Genomic DNA, 9,628 nt, shown 5'->3' with positions numbered 1-9,628 from the left:
TCAGATTCTGGGTTTCCCTCTCTCACCCCCACTTGTGCTCTGTCTCTCTCTAAAAAATAAACATTAAAAAAAGATTATCATTAATGTATTCAAAGATGAGAAATATATCTATGAAACAATAAGTTTCTATAAAAAAATTAAAGAACAAAAAAATGAGCTCTGAGCAGTGGTGAGCTGGCTCTAGCTCATAAAGGCTAACAAGGGCCAACTGTTATATTTTCAGAAATTCTGCAAGCCAGTTAAACACTGGCTTTATTAAAAAATAAATTATATAAACTCAAAGGTAAATATATTCAAAATAAATGTAATAAATACTCAAAACCCATCACTTCTGGGTTGTTTTATAGTTTTACTAGTATTCTACCTAGTATCTAGGTACTACTACTACTGCTAGAAACTACCGAGCATCTTTTCCCAACTCCACATGTGACATCGCACTGGTAGCCTGAAATCGGCCCGAGTGGGAGTTTCTATGCCACAGAAATAGGTAAACACTACAATCAGTGTTGTCATCTCCCTTCCAAGAGTTAAACATCTGCCAACATACCAACACACAACATATATGCATGTGAACAATGTACACATGTGTATACCCACAACATACATGCATATTTACACACGTGTGTATACACTTAAGTAACAACATACATTTAACACCAACAGCAGTAACACAACCACTGACTGACTCTGGGAAATTAAAAATATGAAGGTATTAATGAAACTAAAATTAGAGGATAAAGCAGAGACGTCCCAGAAAATAGGAAAAGAGATGGATAACAGCTGGTAAAAGATGAAAAAATTAGAGGATCAGTCCAGAGAGTCTGAGCAAATAATGAGTTTCAGAAAGAGAACACAGAAAATAATGTGAAAGAAACATTAAAGGAATAATTCAAGAAAATCTCCTGGTATGCAAGACAATTTTGAGACTGAAATAGGTTACCCTGCAGAACAAAAAAAACCATTATTGCAAATCTCAAAACACGAAGCCATAAAGAGCATCAAGTCAAAAACAAAGAAATGAAAGAAACAGGTGACAAAGGAGTGGCAATCAATCAGAATGACACCTGACTTCTCAACAGCAGTTTTTAAGCTAGAAACAGTAAGTGCTAAAAATGTTTAGGAACAATGATTTCCAACCTAGGCTCTATCCCAAATTCTCTGCCAATCAACGAGTTGAAGAAGACATCTCAAAAACTTTTTTCAACTCTTATGTGCATTCATTTAACATTCATGTGCATTAATACTGAGAATCTACTACATGCCAGATAATATTCCAAAAACTAGGGATAGAGGGGAACCTGGGCGGCTCAGCCGGTTGAGTATCCAGCTTCGGCTCAGGTCATGATCTCACGGTTTGTGGGTTTGAGCCCTGCGTTGGGCTCTGTGCTGACAGCTCAGAGCCTGGAGCCTGCTTCGAATTGTGTCTCCCTCTCTCTCTCTCTGACCCTCCCCCGCTCACGCTATCTCTGTCTCTCAAAAATAATAAAAAACATTAAAAAAAAGTTTTCAAAAACTAGAGATAGAGCAATGAACAATATCCTTGTCAAATGGCTCTTACAATCTGAAAATGTCAACATAATGTGTCAGATAGTAATCGGCACTCTGAAAAACAGCAGAATCGCGGGGAAGGAGTGCCCGGTGGGAGGGGGCCCGCTTTTACATAGGGCCTGTGACGTTACAGTTGAACAGAGCCCTAAGGGAAGGATTAAGCCATGTGGATAGCTGGGTGAGGGGCTTTTCCCGCAGAGGAATTAACAAGGGCAGTTAAGTGGAAAGAGTGTGAAACCAGGCCACAGAGACTGGAAAGGGTGGTGGGAGACTGACTCGGTGTGGCTGGAGGCAGCCAAGTCCCAGGGGCCCTTTGTATTGGGTATTTTCCTCTTGTCCCTCCAGACCCACTCCACCCTTCTCTGCTGCCTGGGAACCTGATGTTCATGGACCACATGAACAGGCTCCCTTGACCTCTGGCTTCCTATGGGATTTGGCCAATGGGAGGTACCAGCAATAAATCAGAAGGCAGGAGTCTTTACTAAGGGTCACAGCTTCTGCCAGGTGACCCTTAGTTACCCCTGAACTCTTCAGAGTAGGGGTGGAAATGCCTAATACCTCCCCGCAGTTGCTAACTCCAGGGAATAGTACACAGTATGTCCTGGGGCTTCCCTAAACTCTACTCACATATTTGTAAAAATGTGCCCTTAGTACATTCTTGCCAAATTCTTCTATGTGAGTGTGACATCCGTTTTCTACCAGGATCCTAGCACTTCTTTATAGGGCAAGATAAGGATTTTGCTTTAATTCTGAATGAGATGGGAAGCCACTGGAGGTTTTTGAGCTTATGGGACATCATGCGACTTATATTTTAAAAGAGTATTCTACATGCTGGATGTAGGAAAGACCTCAGTGGAGCTCACAGGTAGAAAGAGAAGTTAGGGGGCTTTTACAGGAGTAAGGGTAGAAAGCAACTTTGGGCCAGGGTGATTGTAGGAAGGGTCATAATGGTTCCACTATGGGCATATGTTGTCCAGGTAGAGCCAAGAGGATTTGGTGATCAAGTACCTGTAAGGTGTAAGGGGAAAAAAAAAGTCAAGGTTGACTTAGGTTTTTGGTTCAAGAATGAGTTGCCATTTACTGAGATGGAGATGTCTGGGGAGAGAGCAGGTTTGGGCTGCTAAAATCAAGAATTGTTTGGGACTTAAAAAAAAAAAAGTCTAGGTGTTTATAGAGATCCCAGTGGGGATGTTGAATAGGCAATGCATATCTAAGGTTGGAGTTCAGGGAAGGTCTGCCCTGGAGGTATGAATTTTAGTGTAACTTCTAAAGTAGCATTTAAAGTCAGAGACCAGATGAAATTACCTAGGAATTGATAGACACAAAAGAAATGAGGTCCAAGGAGTGAGCCTTTTCTTTGGGAGCTACCAGAGGATGTTTCACCAAAAAGAAGGAGAAAACCAAGAAAGAGGTAAGTAGAGGAATCTGACACTAGAGGCTGGAAGAATCCCCACACTGATGGAGAGAGGGGATCCCAGACCTCCGGGTCTTAAGACTAACCTGTCTGGGGCCCTTGGGTGGCTCAGTTGGCTGGGCATCCGACTTCAGCTCAGGCTGTGATCTGGAGGTCTGTAGGTTCAAGCCCTGTGTCAGGCTCTGTGCTAACAGCTTAGAGTCTGGAGCCTGAAGCCTGCTTTAAATTCTGTGTCTCCCCAACTCATGCGATCTCTATCTCTCAAAAATGAATAAACGTTCAAAAAAAATTTACAGAGTAGCCTCTCTGAATTGGAGCTAGAGGTTACAGGTCCTGGGAGGGATATCACCAAGAAAAATAAAGGAAGTAAACATGCTTGAACATACTGAGATTTAAACCATGATTCAAAGTTTGGGGCGGAATTCGAGATAGTAACACAAAACACTAAGCAGATATAAGAACCCTAACCTACTAACACATTTAGGTAAACATATATATTTACATGAAATGTTAAACATAGAATTATACATATTATGTATAAACATTTATATAAAAGCCACAGAAATGTAAACTTAAAATACTGATTTAACCAAAACTATCCTATAATTATGAGGATTCCAAGAGGTATAAAATAAAATGTAAAAAAATCCTAGTATAAAAATGCTATTTAGAACTCCATACTTGTGTGTATCCCAAAGAATTGAAAACAAGGACTCAAAACAAGTGCATGTACACGTTTTACCAGCACTATTTGAAATCGTCAAAAGGTGGAAACCCAAATCTCTCTCATGTGAATGAATAAATAATGTTTCTATGCAGGATACTCTTCAGCTATAAATGTACTAACATGCTACAATGAATGAACCCCCAAAACATCATGCTAAGTAAAAGCCACACATAATAGGTCACATGTTACATGATTCCATTTATGTGAAATGGAACAGAACAGAAAGCAGACTGGTGGCTGCCAGGGGCAGGGTGAGGTGGGGAGAATGAGAAGCAACTGTATGTACGTAGGTGTAGGATTTGAGAGAGCGTGCACATGTGCAAGTTGGGGGGGGACAGAGAGAGAATCCCAAGCAAGTTCCCCTACGATGTCAGTTAAAACTCAACATGGGGCTCAATCTCACCATTAAGACCATAACCTGAGCCAAAATTAAGAGCAAGCCATAAGCTTGCCTCAGAGTAACTGCTTTACGAATGTGGTTTCATTTTGGGGTGATAAAATATTTTGTAACTCAACGGGGTGATGTTTGCACATTATAAATGTACTACCTGCCACTGAATTCTTCACTTTAAAATGATGAATTTTGAGGCACCTGGGTGGCTCAGTCAGTTAAGCATCCGACCTCAGCTTAGATCATGATCTCACAGCTCGTGGGTTCAAGCCCCATGTAGGGCTCTGGGCTGACAGCTCAGAGCCTGGAACCTGCTTTGGATTCTGTCTTCCTCTCACTCTGCCCCTCCCCCACTCATACTCTGCTCTCAAATTGAGTGGTAAAAAAATAAAAATAAAATGAATTTTGTTATGTGAATTTCACCTCAATTTTTATTTTTCAATTTACTTTTCTGAGAGAGACAGAAAGAGAGCACGCGCACGCGTGCAATAGGGGAGAGGCAGAGAGGGAAAGAGAATCCCAAGCAGGCTCTGCACCCTAATAAGCACAGAACCCGATAAGGGCCTCGAACCCACGAACTGCCAAGATCATAACCTGAGCCGAATTCAAGACACCTAATTGACTGAGCCACCCAGGCACCCCTCACCATTTTTTAAAAAAGGAATGTTATTTAAAAATAAGAAGGCATAGGGGCGCCTGGGTGGCTCAGCTGGTTAAGCCTCCGACTTCAGCTCAGGTCAGATCTCACGTTCGTGGGTTCGAGCCCCACGTCAGGCTCTGTGCTGACAGCTAGCTCAGAGCCTGGAGCCTGCTTCCGGTTCTGTGTCTCCTCTCTCTGTCCCTCCCCCTCTCATGCTCTGTCTCGCTCTCTCTCAAAAATAAATAAAACATTAAAAAAAATTTTTTTAATAAAAAAAATAAAATAAGAAGGCATAGGGGTGCCTGGGTGGCTCAGTCAGTTGAGCATCTGAATTTCAACTCAGGTCAAGATCCTGTGGATCTTGTGGTTTATGAGATCGAGCCCAGTATCCCAGTTTACTTGGGATTCTCTCTCTCCCTGTCTTTCTCTGCCCCTCCCCAGCTTGTGCTCTCAAAATAAACAAATGTAAGAAAAATAGTAAGAAGGCATATTATGTTAGAAAAACCAGCTGAGTTTAAAGTAGTTTCTCTAGTCTTTAGACTATAAAGGCAAAGATTGTTTTTGGTTGTCTGGTAAAATACTTTCTTATTTTTTAAAAGCATGTTTTAATTTTTTTAAGTTTATTTATTTTTGAGAGAGAGCACAAGTGAGGGAAAGGGTCAGAGAGAAAAAGGTAGACACAGATTCCAAAGCAGGCTGCAGGCTCCAAGCTGCCAGCACAGAGCCTGTTGCAGGGCTTGAACTCACTGGGAGATCATGACCTGAGCCAACGTTGTACATTCAACCAACTGGCCACCCAGGCACCCCTGTAAAATACTTTTAAAGCCACACATATGCATAATTTTGATTAAAAAGTAGTAATAAGATGAAGGGCACCTGGCTGGCTATCAGTAGAACATATGACTCTTGATCTCATGGTCCTCATGAGTTCAAGCCCCATGCTGGGCAGAATTTACTGAGGGGGAAAAAAAAAGAAAAGAAACTTAAAAATCATCTTCCTTTAAGTGACACATATTGATCTTACTTTTTTTCTTTTTTTTAAAGTAAGTAAACTCTATGCCCAACAGGGCACCCGAACTCACGAGGACCCCAAAATTAAGAGTTACATGCTCTACCAAGTGAGGCAGCCAAGAGTCCCCTCCAGAAGATGATTCCTTAAAAAAATGTTTATTTTTGAGAGAACAAGTGGTGAGGGGCAGAGAGAGATAAAGAATCCAAAGCAGGCTCTGTGCTGAAAGCACAAGGCTCATGTGGGGCTCAAATTCAAGAACCACGAGACCATGACCTGAGCCAAAGTTGGACACTCAACAAACTGAACCACCCTGGCATCCCAGAAAAGATGATGTTTAAATGAAGAGAAGAGTTGTTGAAGGAAACTTTCAAACCCTAGCTGCTCATATATAGGTATATTTGGACAAATAATATGCACACGTTGATTCCAACTGTGTCAAAAAAGGAAAAGCATATGGAAATATTTGTTTAAAAAGAAAAAGAAATGTCTACGTCTGAAAGATGAAGACCATATTAGAAAGGGAAGCAGAAAAAAAATTATTAAACTACTCCATTTTAAAAAAACATTAAGAAAAATCATTAGGGATTATCAATAATATCCTTAAACTTCAACAGCAAAAAAAACCATAAACAAGATGGAAAGAAAATATTGGGGAAAATATCTGTAACACATGATAAAGGATTAAGAATAACCATGTTCCAGGGGTGCCCGGGTGGCTCAGTTGGTTGAGCGTCCAACTTCAGCTCAGGTCTCCCTCTCTTGCAAAAATAAATGTTAAATATTAAAAAGAAAAAAACAATATTCCAAAAGAGACAAACTTTATAGGGCACGAATAAGCACTTCACAAAAAGGAAACATAAGATATTCATTACTAATCAAAGAAGTAAAATAGAATGAAACAAAAAAGTATCATTTTCTTAAACAAAAAACCAATTTTGGCTTAGTTGGTTGAGTGTCCAAATCTTGATTTCAGCTCAAGTCATGATTTGTTATGAGATTGGAACCTGCTTGGGATTCTTTCCCTCTGCTCCTCTCCCCTACTCACCGCCCCCCTCTGAAATTAAAAAAAAAAAAAATTAAAAGGGACGTGATTGACAATCACACACTTTTTGAAATGTAGTTTTACAAAATGTACAAAATACAAAACATACATGTTGAAGTTCCCATTCCTGGGATTTATGTCGCGATAACAAGGCCAATTACAGTACACAGCACCCATGAATACCAAAATCAGGACATAACCAACAAAAATGATAATGATCTATGTAGTAGGATGTCCACGTAATCTTAACAGGTAGTTACCTGGAGGGATGTTCACCAAATCAATTGCTAAGGTTCATTCTCTCTGAATGATTTAGCAACTACATATTAACTTCATATAATCCTCACAGTAATTTAGAGATTTATTTTTTTTCCTTGTCACACCACTGATTGAAGCAAAACAACACGCCATGTTGCTGCTTCACCCAAAAGCAGTGTTTTTACTCTGCCTTTTCTTGAGGGCTCAGTGGGTCATTAGTCAAGGCCCAACGAGTGCTTTTAAAAGAGGGGGAGATTTATTTTTTTAGAGAGCACACTCACACAGGCTGGGGAGGGGAAGAGAGAGGGAGAAAATCCCAGGCAGGCTCCACATGGTAAGCACAGACCCTGATGTGGGGCTTGAACCCTCAAACCATGAGATCATGACCTGAGCCAAAGTTGAACAACCAACTATGCCACCCAGGTACCCCAATAGTTTCTTTAGATTTTACCTCCACAGCCTTTAAGATGCAGAGCTGTTGCTGAAAACCAATTTTGACCCCTCTGTCCATAACTTAGAAGAATTGCAAATTTTTTCTTGTTTACTAGATCAAACAACTTTTTAAGGCATTAAAAAAACTTATTTGCAGTCATATTTAGTATTTCCAGTAATTCGGGGTGGGGGGCACCTTGGTGGCTCAACCGGTAAAGTGTCCAACTCTTGATTTTGGATCAGGTCATGATCTCAGTCTGTGGGATTGAGCCCAGTGTTGAGCTCGCACTGACAGCCTGGAGCCTATTTGGGATTCTTTCTCTGCCCCATTCCTGCTTGTACTTCCTCTCAAAAGAAAAAAACAAAAACAAAAAACACCTTAAAAATAGCTATAGTACTTGTTGGCTTGATGGTAAGAATCACAAATATGTAAATACTTCTTACAATTAAAAAGAAAACCTATACATGCTTTGAAACATCAAATGCCCCACCTACTATTAATTAGTTTTTAGTCCAGAACCATCAATACCCCACATCTGCATAGCTATCTAGATTCCAAGGGATGGTGCTGGGGTTACTTTGTTTTACTTGTTCATCACTCTTGGAGATGTTTGCCTTACTAGTCAGTTTGATTCTTGGTTCATGATGGTTAGCACTTTAAAGACATGAACATGAACACAAAGGATGAAAAACTTACACTCTAACACCAGGTAAGAATTGAGCAAAATAGTCAATCACGTTTCCCATTATTTGTGAGCCCCTTAGAAAGGGGACTGAATCAGCTCGGATACCCAGGATAGAGCACACAATACTGGGTAAGTGAATGTATCAAGTGCCCTGAAAAACTCGGTAAGTTAAAGGCAATCACTGCTAGCTGATGCCAGTCTCTTGAAAACAAGGGACTTGGGGCACCTGAGTGGCTCAGTTGGTTAAGCATCAGGTTTACTTCAGCTTAGGTCATGTTCTCACAGTTCGTGAGTTTGAGCCCCGCATCAGGCTCTGTGCTGACAGCTGAGAGCCCGGTGCCTGCTTTGGAGTCTGTGTCTCCCTCTCTCTCTCTCTCTGCCCTTCCCCTGCTCACGCTCTCTCAAAAACAAAGAAACATTTAAAAAAATCTTTAAAAAAACAAAGGGACTTCACCTAATAGTGTAATTTCAAACACAACTTTGATTACTGTGTAAACCTTATGCAGTTTATGAAGTATACTTTTTAATTTTTTTAATGTTTTATTTATTTTTGATACAGAGAGAACCAGAGCATGAGAGGGGGAGGGGCAGAGAGAGAAGGAGACAGAACTGGAAGCAGGCTCCAGGCTCTGAGCCAGCTGTCAGCACAGAGCCTGACGCGGGACTCGAACCCACGAACCAGAGATCTGACCTGAGCCGAAGCCGGAAAATAGGCAGTACATAAATATCACTCACTTCTTAATTCTAAAGCGTTGCTCCATATGCCCGCCTGACATACAGCTTATCATTTACTTGTCTTAACAATCTTCAACCACTCACTCATGGTTCAAGACTTGCCTCTTTTAAATGGGGATACCCACATACCTCATTAGATTGCTTTAAGAATTAAATACTCTGAAAACACCCACCTGAGTGTCTATAACCCATCCAAAAGTTGCAAGGCTTAGTGACCTGGGTTCCTCTCACAGACAATTCTTCTGGTTCCCTCTGATCCAGATGAACTGTGCTGGTTGTTACCTGAACCCCTTCATCTTTAAGCCTTACCAACAAGGCTGGGATCAAATTATCAGGTCTTCCTTAGGCCCCTTCATACTAAAGATGTTTCTCCTGCAGAGAAGCTTTCTTGCTCATTTCTGACTAGACTACTACCTACACCACTATAAGATTCATCACAGGTCTACCTCAGTCTTTACATCAAATGTACCAAAAATACTTAGCAACATTTTGCCATGGCATCAAAACAAGTTACTATTTTCCTAGTTTCTTCCAGTCCTGCCACTCTCTCCCCGATGTAACAACTACTTATCACAATATAAACTGCTCGGCGAGTTGGGCAGTAAAGGATGAACACACGGGTGCTATCTTGTTGCTCCCTGCAAAATCACACGTCTCATTCTGCTAACACACTTCCACACCAAAAATTCAACACATATGAATCATGACATAAATATTTCTAGGGAAAGAAATACAAAGTATGC

At 40.8% G+C, this 9,628-nt stretch overlaps 1 non-coding gene across 1 annotated transcript; it reads right to left on the bottom strand.

The window, feature by feature from the left end:
* Positions 1-7,146: 7,146 nt before the first annotated feature.
* LOC115272895 lies at positions 7,147-7,282 on the bottom strand. Its single transcript, XR_003900542.1, has one exon. It is a non-coding gene; the product is annotated as a small nucleolar RNA SNORA21 (small nucleolar RNA).
* Between the last annotated feature and the right edge of the window lie 2,346 nt (positions 7,283-9,628).

Source organism: Suricata suricatta, chromosome 11 (assembly GCF_006229205.1).
Source record: "Suricata suricatta isolate VVHF042 chromosome 11, meerkat_22Aug2017_6uvM2_HiC, whole genome shotgun sequence".
Classification (NCBI taxonomy): Eukaryota; Metazoa; Chordata; class Mammalia; order Carnivora; family Herpestidae; genus Suricata; species Suricata suricatta.
This window is presented reverse-complemented; position numbering and strand designations above follow the sequence as displayed.